Raw genomic sequence first — 15710 nt, 5'->3', positions numbered from 1 at the left:
GAAAAACCTAATGTGCTTTTTGCATGTATAGGAAAAGTCATCTTAAAATTCTACAGAATCTCAAGGACCCCAAATAGCCAAAATAATCTTGAGAAAGAAGAACAAAGCTAGAGGCCTCTAACTTCCTGATTTAAAAGCATATTACAAAGCTATCGTAATAAAAGACCATGGTGCTGTCATATATGCAGATCAAATGAAAAGACAAATATACAGATCAATGGAACAGAACTGATATCCCAGAAAAAAGCCCTTGCGTGTACAATCAGATAGTCTTCAGCCAGGGAGCCAACACTGCACCATGAGAAAGGGCAGTCTCCTGAACAAATGCTGCTGGGAAAGTGGACATCCACCTGCAACAGGATGAAGGAGGGTCCTCATCTACACCACACGCAAAAATTAACTCAAAATGGACGAAAGATTTAAACGTAAGATGAGAAACTATAAAATCCTAGAAGAAAATATAGGGGGGAAACTTCATGACATTGTAATAAACAATGATGTCTTGAATATGACATCAAAAGCACAGGCAACAAAAACACAAACCTCTGGCCAGCCCAGAAGGAGAAAAAACACCCAAATATATGCAATAAGAAACGAAAGAGGAAAAGGAGCAACCAGTACAAAGGTATAACACAGAAACACAAAACACCGTAAGAGGATATTGTGAACAGTTACATGCCAATAAACTGGACAACCTAGAAGAAATGGACACATTTCTAGAAACATACAGCCTGCCAAAACTGAACCAAGAAGAAACACAATTATTCGAACAGACCAATCACTAGAAGTGAAACAGAATCTATAATAAAAATAAATAAATAAAATTTTTTTAAAAAAACCTTCCTTTAAACAAACATTCAGAATGGCCTTATTGGGGGATTTGACTAAATGTACAAAGAACTTAAACTTATCTTTTCATACTATACCAAAAAACTCATGAGGAGGGAACACTCACAAATTCATTTTATGAAGCCACCATCACGGATACCAAAACCACACAAAGACACTACCAAGAGAAAAAAACTTTACAGGCCAGTATCTCTGATGAATGTAGGTACAAAAATCCTCAACAAAATATTAACAAACCAAATCCAACAATACATAAAAAGTATCATACACCATTATCAACCTCTATTCATTCCAGAGCAATAAGGATGGTGCAGCATACATAAATCAACTAATATGACACAACAGATCAACAAAAGGAAAGGCAAGAACCACATGATCATCCCAACAGGTGCAGAAAAAACATTTGGAAAATTCAACACCCATTTATGATAAACATTCTCACCAAAGAGTGTACAGACAGAACATGTCTCAACATAATAAAACCCATTTACAACAAACCCACAGCCTACATAACATTCAAAGGTGAAAAGCTGAAAGCCTTCAGCTAAATTCAGGAACAAGACAGGGATGTTCACTCTCACCACTTCTATTCAACATAGTATCAATAGTCCTAATCACAGCAATCACACAAGAAAAAGAAGTATCCAAATTGGAAGGGAAGAGGTAAAATGGTCACCCTTTGCAGAGGACGTGATACTGTATATATAGAACCTGACAGCCTCAACACAAAAACTATTAGAGCTAATAAACGAAGCCAGCAGAGTAACAGGATGCAAGATGAATAAAGAAATCTTTACACTAACAATAACCCATCACAAAGAGAAACTGGAAAAAAAAAGCCTCATTTAAAATTATTTAAAAAATAAACACGTAGGGATAAACTTATTAGCCAAGAAGGTAAAGATCTATACGCTGAAAACTATAGAACACTGATAAAGGAAACTGAAGATAATTTAAAGAAATGGAAAGACATCCGATACTCTTAAAACTGGAAGCATTAACACTGTGAAAATATCCAAACTATCCAAAGCAATCCACATAGTCAATGTAATCCTTATGAAAATACTCATGACATGTTTCGTAGAACTAGAACAAAAAAATCCTAAAACTATATGGAACCACAAAAGACTCAGAATTGCCAAAACTATCCTGAGAAAGAACAAAGCTGGAAGTGTAACCCTTCCAGACTTCAGACAGTATTACAAAGCTACAATAATCAAAACAGCAAGGCACTGGCACAAAAAAAGACATAAAGAACAATGGAACAGAATAGAGAGCCCAGAAATAAAACCAACATCTATAGTCAATCTACAACAAAGGATGCAAGAATATACACTGGAGAAAAGATGGTCTCTTCAACAAGCTGTGTTGGCTAAGCTGGACAACTACATGTAAATCAATGAAATGAAAACACTCCCTCACAATGTATACAAAATTAAACTCAAAATGGTTTCAAAACCTAAATATAAGAATGCATGCATGCTAACAGAGAAGGCGATGGCACCCCACTCCAGTACTCTTCCCTGGAAAATCCCATGGATGGAAGAGCCTGGTGGGCTGCAGTCCATGGGGTCACCAAGAGTCAGACAGGACTGAGCGACTTCACTTTCACTTTTCACTTCCATGCGTTGGGGAAGGAAATGGCAACCCACTCCAGTGTTCTTGCCTGGAGAATCCCAGGGACGGGGGAGCCTGGTGGGCTGCAGTCTATGGGGTCGCACAGAGTCGGACACGACTGAAGTGACTTAGCAGCATGCATGCTAAGTCACTTCAGTTGTGTCCAATTCTTTGTGACCCCATGGACTGTAGCCTGCCAGGCTCCTCCGTCCACGGAATTTTCCAGGCAAGAACACTGGAGTGGGCTGCCATTCCCTTTTCCAGGGGTCTTCTCAACCTAGGGATCAAACCCATGTCTCTTATGTCCGCTACACTGGTAGGCGGGTTCTTTACCACTGGTGCCACCCAGGAAGCCCAAACGTAAGAAGGGCACCATAAAACGCCTATAAGAGAACGCAAGGAAAACATTCTTGACCATGAATTGTAGCCATATTTTCTTAGATCAGTCTCCCAAGGCAAAAGAAATAAAAGCAAAAATAAATAAATGGGACCTAATCAAATTTAAGGGCTTTGGCAAACCAAAGGAAAACACCAACAAAATACAAAAACCTATGGAATGAGAGAAGATATTTGTACATGATGTGACCAACAAGGGGTTCTCATCCAAAATATACAAATGGCTCATAGAACTCAATATAAAAAAAAAAAAATTAAAAATGGGCAGCAGACCTAACAGTGAAGTGAAAAGTCGCTCAGTCGTGCGTGCCTCTTTGCAACCCCATGGACTGTAGCCCGCCAGGCTCCTCTCTCCCATGGGATTCTCCAGGCCAGAATACTGGAGTGGGTAGCCGTTCCCTTCTCCAGGGGATCTCCCCAACCCAGGGATCAAACCTAGGTTACAGACATTTCTTCAAAGAAGACATACAGATGGTCAAAAAATGCTCAACATTGCTAATCATCAGAGAAATGCAAATCAAAACCACAACGAGGTATCACCTCAACACCAGTCAAAATGGCTATCGTCAAAAAGCCTAGAAATAATAAACGCTAGAGAGGGTGTGGAGAAAAGGGAACCTGCTTAGATTGTTGGTGGGAATGTAAATTTGTGCACCACTATGGAAAACAATGTGGAAGCTTCTCAAAAAATTAAACACAGAACTATTTTATGACCCAGTTATCCCACTTCTGGGTATATATTCAATTAGAAAAAGGACTTTGAAGAGATATTTGCACAATCGTGTTCATTGCAGCATTATTCACAACAGCCAAGAAGTGGGTGCAACCAAAATGTCCACCAACTGATAAGCAGATAAAGAAAATATGGTATATAAACACAATGGAATATTATACAATCTTAAAAAATAAGGAAATCCTGTTATATGCTATAAACATGAATGAACCATGAGGACATTCAGTTCAGTTCAGTCGCTCAGTCAAGTCCGACTCTTTGCGACCCCATGAATCGCAGCACGCCAGGCCTCCCTGTCCATCACCATCTCCTGGAGTTCACCCAAACTCATGTCCATCGAGTCAGTGATGCCATCCAGCCATCTTATCCTCTGTCGTCCCCTTCTCCTCCTGACCCCAATCCCTCCCAGCATCAGGGTCTTTTCCAATGAGTCAGCTCTTCACATCAGGTGGCCAAAGTACTGGAGTTTCAGCTTTACCATCAGTCCTTCCAAAGAACACCCAGGACTGATCTCCTTTAGGATGGACTGGTTGGATCTCCTTGCAGTCCAAGGGACTCTCAAGAGTCTTCTCCAACACCACAGTTATGCTAAGTTAAATAAGTTTATCACAAAGAGACAAATACCACATGATTTTAGTGGCATATGGAATCTAAACTAATCAAGCTCATAGAAGCAGAAGGTAGAACGGTGGCTGCCAGGGCTGGGGTGAGGAGAAACAGGACACTGTTGTTCAAGGGGCAGAGTTTCAGTCAAGTAAGATGAAAAAGTTCTAGTGTAACAATCTACATGTAATTAACAATACTGTACTGTACACTGAATATGTTATTTTTTTTTTTTACAACAATAACAAAAAGTTAAGAGTGGGCACAATTGGATTTATCTAGCAGTGAACACGACTGAGCGACTGAAATGAACTGAAGTGGAGTAAAGTCGCTCAGTCGTGTCTGACTCTTTGTGACCCCATGGACTGTATGTAGCCTACCAGGCTCCTCTGTCCATGGAATTTTCCAGGCAAGAGTACTGGAGTGGGTTGCTACTTCCTTCTCCAGAGGATTTTCCCCACCCACGGATCGAACCTGGGTCTCCCGCAGTGCAGGCAGACACTTCACCGTCTGAGCCACCAGGGAAGTATCTAGCAGTAGAGTTTCTCAACTAAGAAATGTAGTGAGGGCAAGGGTGCTGAGTATTTGCAACTGAACAATTATGACTGACCACAGAATTTAAAATGACTAAGGAGATGGAATGGGACATGAGGAGGCTGCGGTGAGAAATGGTAAAGAGAACTGAAAGGGTCAGTGGGATGTAGGCCCCAGCCAGATGAAAGGATAGCTTATACCAGAAGACATGAACTGAGAAGGTAAGAGAAGGGATAGCCAGAGTACAGTACTGGAAACTGAACTTACAGAGGAGGGTTTCAGTTACTATAATTAAAAGCACATTATTATTGAATAATAGATCTGAGCTATGACCACAGATGGCTGAAGTAGAGTGGAAGACACTGGAAGAGGTCAATAAACTAAGAGGCCAGGAAGGTAGTCATAGAATCACCCATCTAGATGTTGAGATCATCAAGAACAGAATAAAGTAGTATTGGAGTTAGCGAAACAAGATAAAATCTTCACAGAATAAAGAGTGAGTAATGCCAACAAAAGTCCATCTAGCCAAGGCTATGGTTTTTCCAGTAGTCACGTATGGATGTGAAAGTTGGACTATAAAGAAAGCTGAGCACCAAAGAATTGATGCTTTGGAACTGTGGTGCTGGAGAGGACTCTTGAGAGTCCCCTGGACTGCAAAGAGATCCAACCAGTCCATCCTAAAGGAAATCAGTCCTGAATATTCGCTGGAAGGACTGATACTGAAGTTGAAACTCCAATACTTTGGCCACCTGATGGGAAGAACTGACTCATTTGAAAAGACCCTGATGCTCGGAAAGATTGAAGATGGGAGGAGAAGGGGACAGAGGATGAAATGGCTGGATGGCATCACCAACTCAATGGACATGAGTTTGAGTAAACTATGGGAGTTGGTGATGGACAGGGAGGCCTGGCATGCTGCAGTCCATGGGGTCACAAAGAATTGGACATGACTGAGCGACTGAACTGAACTGAAGCCAAGGTTCAATGGAAAACTGCAAGGAGCAGTAGTAGTAGGTGATATTACCTGATGAGACAACTTAAAACTATCTCTTTTGTTTGATCCCAAGTAAGGCGAGAGGGAGAGTGGTGCAGAAGTAGCAAAGAGGGGCAAGGAGGGTAACTCATCTCCAGGACCAAAGGGGAGGTGGTCTGCAGGAGAATCAGTATCCTCTGGTGTGAACCAAGTTTCACTTGCAAGGGTTCTTAATCAGAGGCTCATAACTCACAAAATTCAGGAGGTCCATGAACTTAGATGAGAAAAAAATTACATCTTTAGTTTTACTAACCCCTAACTGAAATTTAAACATAATTGTTTATAATTATGAGAGTAGGCAAAGCCCACAATACCTGTAACCAAAAGAATCAGATATGCTCATCAAATTATGCTGTTGCAGATAACTCAGAGTATCATTTATGTTCATTATTATTTAAAAATTAGGGCAGTTGTTAAAACCCATCATTTAATGAGTTAATAAAAGAAAATACATATTACTATATCTTAAAATTTTTTAATTACTTTAAAGTAGTATTTCAATATAATTGGGTTTCCTCTGTAATCTGCTGTATTTTATTTTACACATTTAAAATGTTATTTTACACATTTAAAAACAGGGGGACACAGACTGTCTTGAAAGCCAGAAAGTGAATAGAAAGGTCAGAAAAAGAGGCACCCTGAAAAGGCTTCAGAGATTGAAAAGCGGAGTAAAGGTTCTGTCAAAGAGATTACACTGAGTCTTACAGAGAATAAAGGTCAACCTGAGGTTAAAAACAATGAGATTCAGAAAATGTTTTGTGAAAAAGGCAAGCTGCAATACAAAATGCATGATACCACCTGTGTGAAACACATCATATATTGATGGAAATGGAAATCTATTTTTGTCAATGGAGAGAAAATTTTAAGATACATAAAGTAGCAAGAAAGAAGTAAAGAAGAAATTTCACTTTTCTATATTGTTTGTTTACTACACACATGTATTTTATATTAAAAAAAAAAAGAAACTTAGTTTTTAGGGGAATCGCTTTTTTGTTTTCTTTATAGTTTCTTTGGTATTCTTGTAGGACAGCAGCTAGGCTTCCAGGGAACTCAGTGATATATTCCTGGAAGGAATGCTGTCCAGAAACACTTTTTTAAAGCAGGGTGAGACGGACATCACAGGGAACAGTTTTAGCTATGTGGGGCTGTCGTGAAACAATCAGCCTTATGTTATCCCTTCAAACATTTGACTTTTGGACTGAAGCAAGCAGGAAATTGAAAGCTTCACCTCCTGCAGCTCTCTCTTTGTGATTCAAAGCATGTCTGGAACAGGTAACTGGCAAGCAGGCAGGACTAACAGGCACTTCTTATCAAAGAAAGCAAACACTGACAGCACTTTCAAGTTGAACTGCTATTGATGGCAGACAGTGAAACTGATTTTTTCATTCAAAATGTATACAGCCACCTTACTGAACTCACTTATTAGTTTTCCAACTTTATCAATGGATTCTCTTGATTTTTCTAGGCAGATTCTATGCTTTGCAAAGGGCACATGCAAACAGTACAAGTTCTGACTTCCCCCTTTCAAATATTTACAGGCATAGCTTCATGTTATTGCATTTTGCAGATACTGTGTTTTTTACAAATTAAAGATCTGCGGCAACCCTGTGTCAAGAAAGTCTATTGGTGCCATTTTTCCAACAATATTTTGCTCATTTTGTGACTCTGTGTCACAAAATTACAAAGTTTTTCATTATTATTATATCTGTTACGGTGATCTGTGATCTCTGGTGTTAACTATAAGTGTTTTGGGGCACCAGGAACCATGCCCACATAGACAGCAAACTTTCTTGACAAATGTTCTAAGTGTTCTCACTGCTCCACCAACCAGCCATTTCCCCATCTCTCTATCTCCTTGGGCCTCCCTATTCCCTGAGACACAACAGCACTGAAATTGGGCAATTAAATACCATATAATGGCCTCTAAATGTTCAAGTGAAAGAAAAGTCACACATCTCTCCCTTTAAATCCAAAGCTAGAAACGATGAAGCTTGGCGAGGGAGGCATGTCAAAAGCCCAAAATACTAGGCCTCTCGCACCAAACCAAGAATCAAATCGTGAAATGCAAAGGAAAAGTCCTTGAAGGAAATTAAAAGTGCTGCTCCAATGAACACACAAATGTTAAGAAAGAAAAACAGCCTTATTGTTAACATGGAGAAAGTTTTAGCGGTCTGAACAGAAGATGAAACCAGTCACAACATTCCCTTAAGCCAAAGCCTAATCCAGTGCAAGGTCCTAACGCTCTTCAAATGTCTTAAGGCTGGGAGATGACGAAATTACAGAAAAAACTGTTTGAAAACAAAAGCAGGTTCATGAAGTTTAAGGCAAGAAGCCTGCATTCCAAGTGCAGAGTCAACCACTGGACCACCAGGGAAGTACCAAAACTGCCTTATGCTGGAAGAAGATGCCGTCAGGACTTTCATAACTAGAGAGAGTAAGTCCATGCCTGACTTCAAAGCTCAGGATGACTCTCGTTAGAGGCTAATGCAGCTGATGACTTTAAATTGAAGCCAATGCCATTTACCATCCGGAAAATCCTAGGGCCTTTAAGAATTGTGCTCCATCTACTCCATCATGCTCCCTAAATGAAACAACAAAGCCTGGGTGACAGCGCATCTGTGTACAACATGGTCTTCTGAATGTTTCAAGTACACTGTTGAGGCCGACAGCTCAGAAAAAGATGCCTTTAAAGTATTACTGCTCACTGATGTGACAGACATGGGCTTAATCTCCAAAATATACAAACAGCTCACACAACACAACAACAGCAACAAAACAAGAAACCCAATCGAAAAATGGGCAGAAGACTTCAATAGACAATCTTCCAAAGAAGACATATAGATGGCCAGCAGGCATGTGAAATGACACTCAACATCACTAGGTATTAGAGAAATCCAATTCAAAACTACAATGAGGTACCACCTCACCCTGGTCAGAATGGCCATCACCAAAAAGTCTACAAGTAATAAATGCTGTAGAGGGTATGGAGAAAAGGGAATCCTTCTGCACTGTTGGTGGGAATGTAAGTTGGTGCAGTCACTATGGAAAACAGTATGGAGGTTCCTCAGAAAACTGAAGATAGAATCACCATATGATCCAGCAATCCCACTCCTGGATATATACCTTGACAAAACTATAATCCAAAAAGATAACATGCAACCCTATGTTCATAGCAGCACTATTCACAATAGCCAAAACATGGAAGCAACCTAAATTCCATCAACAGATAAATGGACGGAAAAGATGTGGTACATACATACAGTGTAATAATAATTACATAGTACAATGTAGTTATGTAATTACATAGTACAATGACTGATTGTAGTTTTGAATTGCATTTCTCTAATAACTAGTGATGTTGAGTGTGCTCTCCTGGTGGCTCAGAGGTTAAAGCGTCTGCCTGCAATGCGGGAGACCTGGGTTCAATCCCTGGGTCGGGAAGATCCCCTGGAGAAGGAAATGGCAACCCACTCCAGTATTCTTGCCTGGAGAATCCCAGGGACGGAGGAGCCTGGTGGGCTACAGTCCACAGGGTCGCAAAGAATCGGACACGACTGAGCGACTTCACTCCACTCCACTTCACAATGTAATAGTGATTCATGTACGATGAACTGCTCAGCCAGTAAGAAAGAACAAAAGCATGCCATCTGCAGCAGTATGGATGCAACCAGAGATTATCATACTAAGTGAAGTAAGTTAGAAAGAGAAAGACGAATACTATATGATCATCACTTATATGTGAAATCTAAAATATGGCATAAATGAACCTATCTACAAAACACACTCAAAAGACATAGAAAACAGACCTGTGGCTTCCAAGGGGGAAAGGAGAGGGCAGGGGAGGCCGGGGAGCCTGGGATCAGCAGAGGTAAACTGTTACATACAGGACGGGTAAACAGCAAGGGCTACTGTGTGGCACAGGAACTGTATTCAATGTTCTGTGATAAAACATAATGGAAAAGAATATTTAACAAATAATGTCTATATGTGTATAACTGAGTCACTCTGCTATTCAGCAGAAGGTGGCACAACACTGTAAATCACACTTCAATTTAAAAAATTAAAATGTAAGAAAAATAAAATACTATTGCTCACTGACAATGCACCTGGTTACCCAAGAGCCCTGCTGGAAATGTACACTGAGTTTAATCTTGTTTCCACGCCTGCTAACAAAACATCTATTACTCAGCCCATGGATCAAGGAGTAATGTCAACTTTCAAGTCTTATTACTTAAGAAATACATTTCGGAGGCTTCTTTGGTGGCTCAGTGGTGAAAAATCCACCTGCCAATGTGGGAGGCTCCAGTTCAACCCCTGGTCCAGGAAGATCCCACAAACCTCAGAGCAGTTAAGCCCAAGCGTCACAACTCTGAGCCTGCGCTCCAGAACCCGTACTCCTCGACGACAGGCCACTGCAACGAGAAGCTTCGCAACTAGTGTGGGCCCCACTCTCCACACCTGGAGGAGAGCCCTCGCAGCAACGAAGACCCAGCAAAGTTAAACATAAAATTTTTTTAAAAACTGGAAATACATTTTGTAAGGCTATAACTGCCATACACAGTGTTTCCACTGATGAATTTGGGTAAACTGAAAATCTTCTGGGAAATATACACCACTGAGATGCCATTAAGAACATTCATGATTTATGAGAGAAGGTCAAAATATTAACATTAACACAAGTTTGGAAGAAGCTGATTCCAACCCTCATGGATGACTTTGAAGGGTAGAAGACTTCAATGGAGGAAGTAACTGCAGATGTGGTAGAAACAGCAAGAGAACTAGGATCAGAAGTGCAGCCTGAAGATGTGACTGAATTGCTGCAATCTCACGACAAAACTTTAACAAATGAGGAGTGCTTCTTACAGATGAACAAAGAAAGTGGTTTCTTGAGATGGAATATACACCTAGTAAAGATGTGGTGAAAACTGTTGAAATGGTAGCAAAAGATTTAGAATATTACATACACTTATTTGATAAAGCAGCAGTAAGGTGTGAGAAGATTGGCTCTAACTTTGAAAGAATTCTACTGTGGGTAAAAAGCTATCAAACAGTACTGTACGCTACAGAGGAACTGTTCGAAAGGAAAAGTCAAACAATGCAACAAACATCACTGCTGTCTTAAGAAACTGCCACAGACACCCCGACCTTCAGCAATCACCACCCTGATTAGTTAATAGCCATCAACATTAAGGTGAGACCCTCCACTGGCAAAAAGACTGACTCAACTGAAATTGCAGATGTCAGTCAGCAATTTTTAGCAATAAAGTATCTTTAAATTAAGGTACAGATGTTGGTTTTTTTAGACAATGCTATTTCCCATTTAGTAGACTACAGTGTAGTATAAATATAACTTTTATCTGCACTGAGAAAACAAAAATTGTTTGACTTCTTTTATTACAATATATGACTGAACAACAACATTATGATACCTGCTTTACTGAGGTGGTCTGAAACCAAACCCACAACATCTCCAAGGTATGCTTCTATACCTTTTATCACACAAAACTCCTCAGGCAGAGATCTCCAGTTAAATGTTTAACAGCAGCATTAAAAATGAGCTCTTAGAGTAACACGGAAATTTACATTACCATATGTAAAATAGATAGCCAATAGGAATTTGGTGAATGGCTCAGGAAACTCAAACAGAGGTTCTGTATCAATCTAGAGGGGTGGGATGGGGCAGGAGATGGGAGGGTGGTTCAAAAGGGAGGGGATATATGTACACCTATGGCTGATTCAACCCCACTCCAGTACTCCTGCCTGGAGAATCCCAGCGATGGAGGAGCCTGGTAGGCTGCAGTCCATGGGGTCGCGAAGAGTCCAACACGACTGAGCGACTTCACTTTCACTTTTCACTTTCATGCATTGGAGAAGGAAATGGCAACCCACTCCAGTGTTCTTGCCTGGAGAATCCCAGGGACGGGGGAGCCTGATGGGCTGCCGTCTATGGGGTCGCACAGAGTCGGACACAACTGAAGGGACTTAGCAGCAGCAGCAGCAACAGCATAGCTAATTCATGTTGAGGTTTCACAGAAAAAAAAACAACAAAATTCTGTAAAGCAATTATCCTTCAATAAAAAAATTTTTTTAAATGAGCTCTTAGTATTGTTCTTTTTCTCATGGAAAATATCTTGCCAGTTGTATTTACTGTATGCTTCAGTTAGTTTCATCTCTTATCAGGTTAAGGAAGTTTCCTTCTGTTCCTAAACCTAGTCTATCAGAACTGCTTACTGAACATTATCTAATAGTTTTTTTGTCATCAATTTGGAAGGAATGATGCTAAAGTTGAAACTCCAGTACTTTGGCTACCTCATGCGAAGAGTTGATTCATTGGAAAAGACTCTGATGCTGGGAGGGATTGGGGGCAGGAGGAGAAGGGGACAACAGAGGATGAGATGGCTGGATGGTGTCACTGACTTGATGGACGTGAGTCTGAGTGAACTCCGGGAGTTGGTGATGGACAGAGAGGCCTGGCGTGCTGCGATTCATGGGGTCGCAAAGAGTCAGACACGACTGAGCAACTGAACTGAACTGAACTGAAGATGATTATACTGTTTTCCTCCTCTGGTTATTAATGTAGTGTTAATGATACTATGTGGCGACTGAATAATAACAACGATACTAATAGATTTCCTAAGGTGAGGTCACCCTTGAATCTACAGCTTTAATATACTTTTGGGTTTGATTTGCTAGTATTTTATTTGGGATTTTACAATTAGGTGATGAGAAGGGCCTACTGCTTTCTTTTCTTGTGCTATCCTTTTTGCTGTGAGAGTTAATGCTACTTTCAAAGAGTATCTTCCTGCATTTTTTCTTTCCTCTGGAAATGATGTATAACAGGAATTATCAGTTACTTTAAAGTTTTATAAAACATCTGGCCCTTTTAAGGATGTATCTTTTTGACAACTTTTCCTATTTCTCCATCAGCTACTGGATTATCAAGCTTTTCCATTTCTTCTGACCATTTCAGTAATTTATATTTTCCTAGGAAATAATCCATTTCATCCAATTTCTAGGCTATGTGGCATAAAGTTGCACATACTATTCCATTACAAGACTTTTATCTTGGTATTTATAGAGTAGTCTATAGCTTTGTTTTAACGTTTGCTTCTAGTTCGTTTTCTTCTTAATCAGACTTGCCCAGAGTCTGCTAATTTTTTATTTTACTCCAATTGTTTTGGTTTCTATTAACTTATAACTTTATATTTATCATTACTTCATTCTATTTTATCTGACTTTATTTTGTTGTTTTAAATCAGGTGAACTGAATACTTTGTTCACTCAGTTTTAATCTTTCTTATTTACTGATTTTTAATTTTTATGAATTTCCCATAAAATTTCACATTGGCTTTACTGATATTACATTGTGCTCTCACTTTAATTTACTTCTAAATTGTGTGACTTCAGTTATGACTGTCTCTTTAAGCTATTTAAAAGCTATGTCTCTTCCTTCCAAACACACACACACAAATGTAGGTGTTTTGTTTCAAATTTATGTTTTAGTTTGTTCTGTCTGTTTTTATTTTGGAGGGAGTTAAGGCACCCTATTGCCAGTCATTTCTACGGCACTGTGATCAGAAAACACAACCTGTTTGTTTTTTGCTTTCTGAAAATCTACTGATTTTCTTTGTGGCACAAAACATGTTCACTTTGAGGGACCATTCCATGTACTGGGAAAGCATATATACTCTCAAGAAGTAGACTGAGAAATGGAAGGCACTGAATATCAACAGCTATTTTTTCTCTCCAAAACTACACTTTATTTCTTCAACACATCTGATTCATTCTTCTCTCTATGGATAAATTTTTTAATACTTAATTATTTGAATCCCACCACCCTGAATGGGAGCAAAGCTTCTGTGTCTACTGGCCTAAGCATTCCAGTCACCAGTGGCCCAAAAGCAAATTCCTAGGCAAAACAACCCAACCAGCCCCACTTGAATTAGAGGTCCATCCTCAACTACTCAGCTATGGCCAGGAAAACCAAGATCATTTTTAAGATTTTTTAAAGCTCACCCACAGCCAGGTCTCCTCTACTCCAGGGACGTGGAAGAACTATACTTCTTTATTCCCTTGCAGTTAGGTAAAACCAAATGACTAGTTCCCACTACTGAAGCTACGTAATTGCCGGTTACAAGATCCTCCCATGTTCTCTTCCTCCATAGCAACCAAGAAAGCCATGTGTTCTAGAGAAACAGCTACAGATGGTGGAACCTCTGACAGGTTTTCTCTCAACTGCTTATACTTGACCTAACTTGACTATGGGATGAGAAGCAAACTTCACTCTGTCAAGCCACTGAGATCGGAGAATTGTCTTCATTACTGAGGCATAATTTAGCCTATTCTGATTAATAGTGTCCCCTTGATCACTACCTCCGACAGCTGCAGGGAGGTCAAGTTCTCTGATATATACTCTATGTATAATAAAATTGACATCTCTAGTACAAATGAAATTTGAAGAAGTCTTTCTTTTCTATAGTTTCCAAATTTTTTCTAAACATGGCATATATTGTTTCCACAATTAAAGAAAAATACTCTTTAAAGAGCTAATAACAGTTTCAACGGAATGAGCACTTAAGTATTAGAAACTTGGCAATTATCTGGTCTAGTCCTGACCACTTCCATTCTAGAGAACAGAGAACTACAAAGCATGTCTTGAATGAGGTTATCCAATGCTATATACCAGACTAAGGATAACCACTCAAGCCTCTGGATTAGTCAGTTAAGATAACACATTTTAAAATTTATTTCCCCATTAAAAAATATACTTTCTATGATTTTCCATGGGTCTATTTCCCTACTTTATTCTAATTTTTTCATTTTTACATATCTTACCACATTCTCAACCTACAAAAGCTTAGGTCCTCTACTAGCCATTCTACTAGGAGTCTAAACTTTTCTTTCCTAGCACCAATACCACACTGTCATGGCAAAACTGGGTGGGTTTGCCTTTTTTTTTTTAAAATGCTAGTCTCCCCCATTAAAGCATAAGCTCCATGAAAGCAGAACTCAGGGCTATTTTCATTCACTACTGTGTAACCAAGTCTGGATAGTCTTTAGTCTATTAACAGTTGCTCATTATGTACTTTTCAAGTTGATTTATACTTTACAAGTCTTGGGCTTCCCTGGTGGCTCAGAGGGTAAAGCGTCCGTCTGCAATGCAGGAGACCTGGGTTCGATTCCTGGGTTGGGAAGATAACCTGGAGAAGGAAATGGCAACCCAGTCCAGTACCCTTTCCTGGAAAATCCCATGGATGGAGAAGCCTGGTACAAGTCTTAAAGACTTAGAAATAATTACCAAAACTAAATTGATCATCTCAGAATTGTCTATGCTTCCTCAAAAAGACTTTCTTTCTCTTTAGAAAAGTTAAAGGCTCTATGGAAGGGCCAAGAAAATGAGAGGCTTTCATAAATGGTACTGAAGCCTCCTAGAAATCAAGTAAATTAGGACTCAAGTTTTGGGAGGCAAGGGAAGTGAAGTTACGTGAAGTCACTCAGTCGTGTCTCTTTGCGACCCCATGGACTGTAGCCTACAAGGCTCCTCTGTCCATGTAATTTTCTAGGCAAAAGTACTGGAGTGGGTTGCCATTTCCTTCTCTAGGGGATCTTCATGACCCAGAGATCGAACCCAGGTCTCCGGCATTGCAGGCAGACACTTTACCATCTGAGCAGGGAGAGTTAAAATGTACTAGTAAAAAAGTACAACCATTGTGGTCAATCTTACCTTTCCTCCTATAAAGGGATAAAAACATAAACTAAAATTCCTCCCCCCAACCCCACCCAATAAAACTTGAGACAGGAAATCTCATTTTAATTTCTTGTTTATATAAGTTGTTTATTTGCAGCCTTTCTACTTTTATAATATATATTTCTAAAGCTATAACATTTCCTCCAAGTATAGAATTAACTGTATCCCCAAATTTGAAATGACATGTATTTTAATTA

The 15710-nt window shown here is 39.6% G+C and overlaps 1 protein-coding gene and 1 pseudogene across 4 annotated transcripts in view; one reads left to right on the top strand and one right to left on the bottom strand.

Annotated features, from left to right (window-relative positions):
* The window catches only part of BMPR1A (bone morphogenetic protein receptor type 1A), a 144818-nt gene that overhangs the window by 106214 nt on the left and 22894 nt on the right, over positions 1-15710 (bottom strand). Inside the window, exon 1 of one of the 4 annotated variants that reach the window (XM_055538092.1) lies at positions 13782-14038. The exons of the other annotated variants lie outside the window; for them this stretch is intronic. The gene's annotated coding sequence lies outside the window, so the exon portion shown is untranslated. Of the gene's footprint in view, positions 1-13781; positions 14039-15710 lie in introns of those variants that run through there. 4 annotated transcript variants of the gene reach the window in all.
* Positions 10338-11023, top strand: LOC129657545 (tigger transposable element-derived protein 1-like; annotated as a pseudogene).

Source organism: Bubalus kerabau, chromosome 1, assembly GCF_029407905.1.
Source record: "Bubalus kerabau isolate K-KA32 ecotype Philippines breed swamp buffalo chromosome 1, PCC_UOA_SB_1v2, whole genome shotgun sequence".
Lineage (NCBI taxonomy): Eukaryota > Metazoa > Chordata > Mammalia > Artiodactyla > Bovidae > Bubalus > Bubalus kerabau.
The sequence above is the reverse complement of the archived record's forward strand: the minus strand, read 5'-3'. Positions and strand labels throughout refer to the sequence as shown.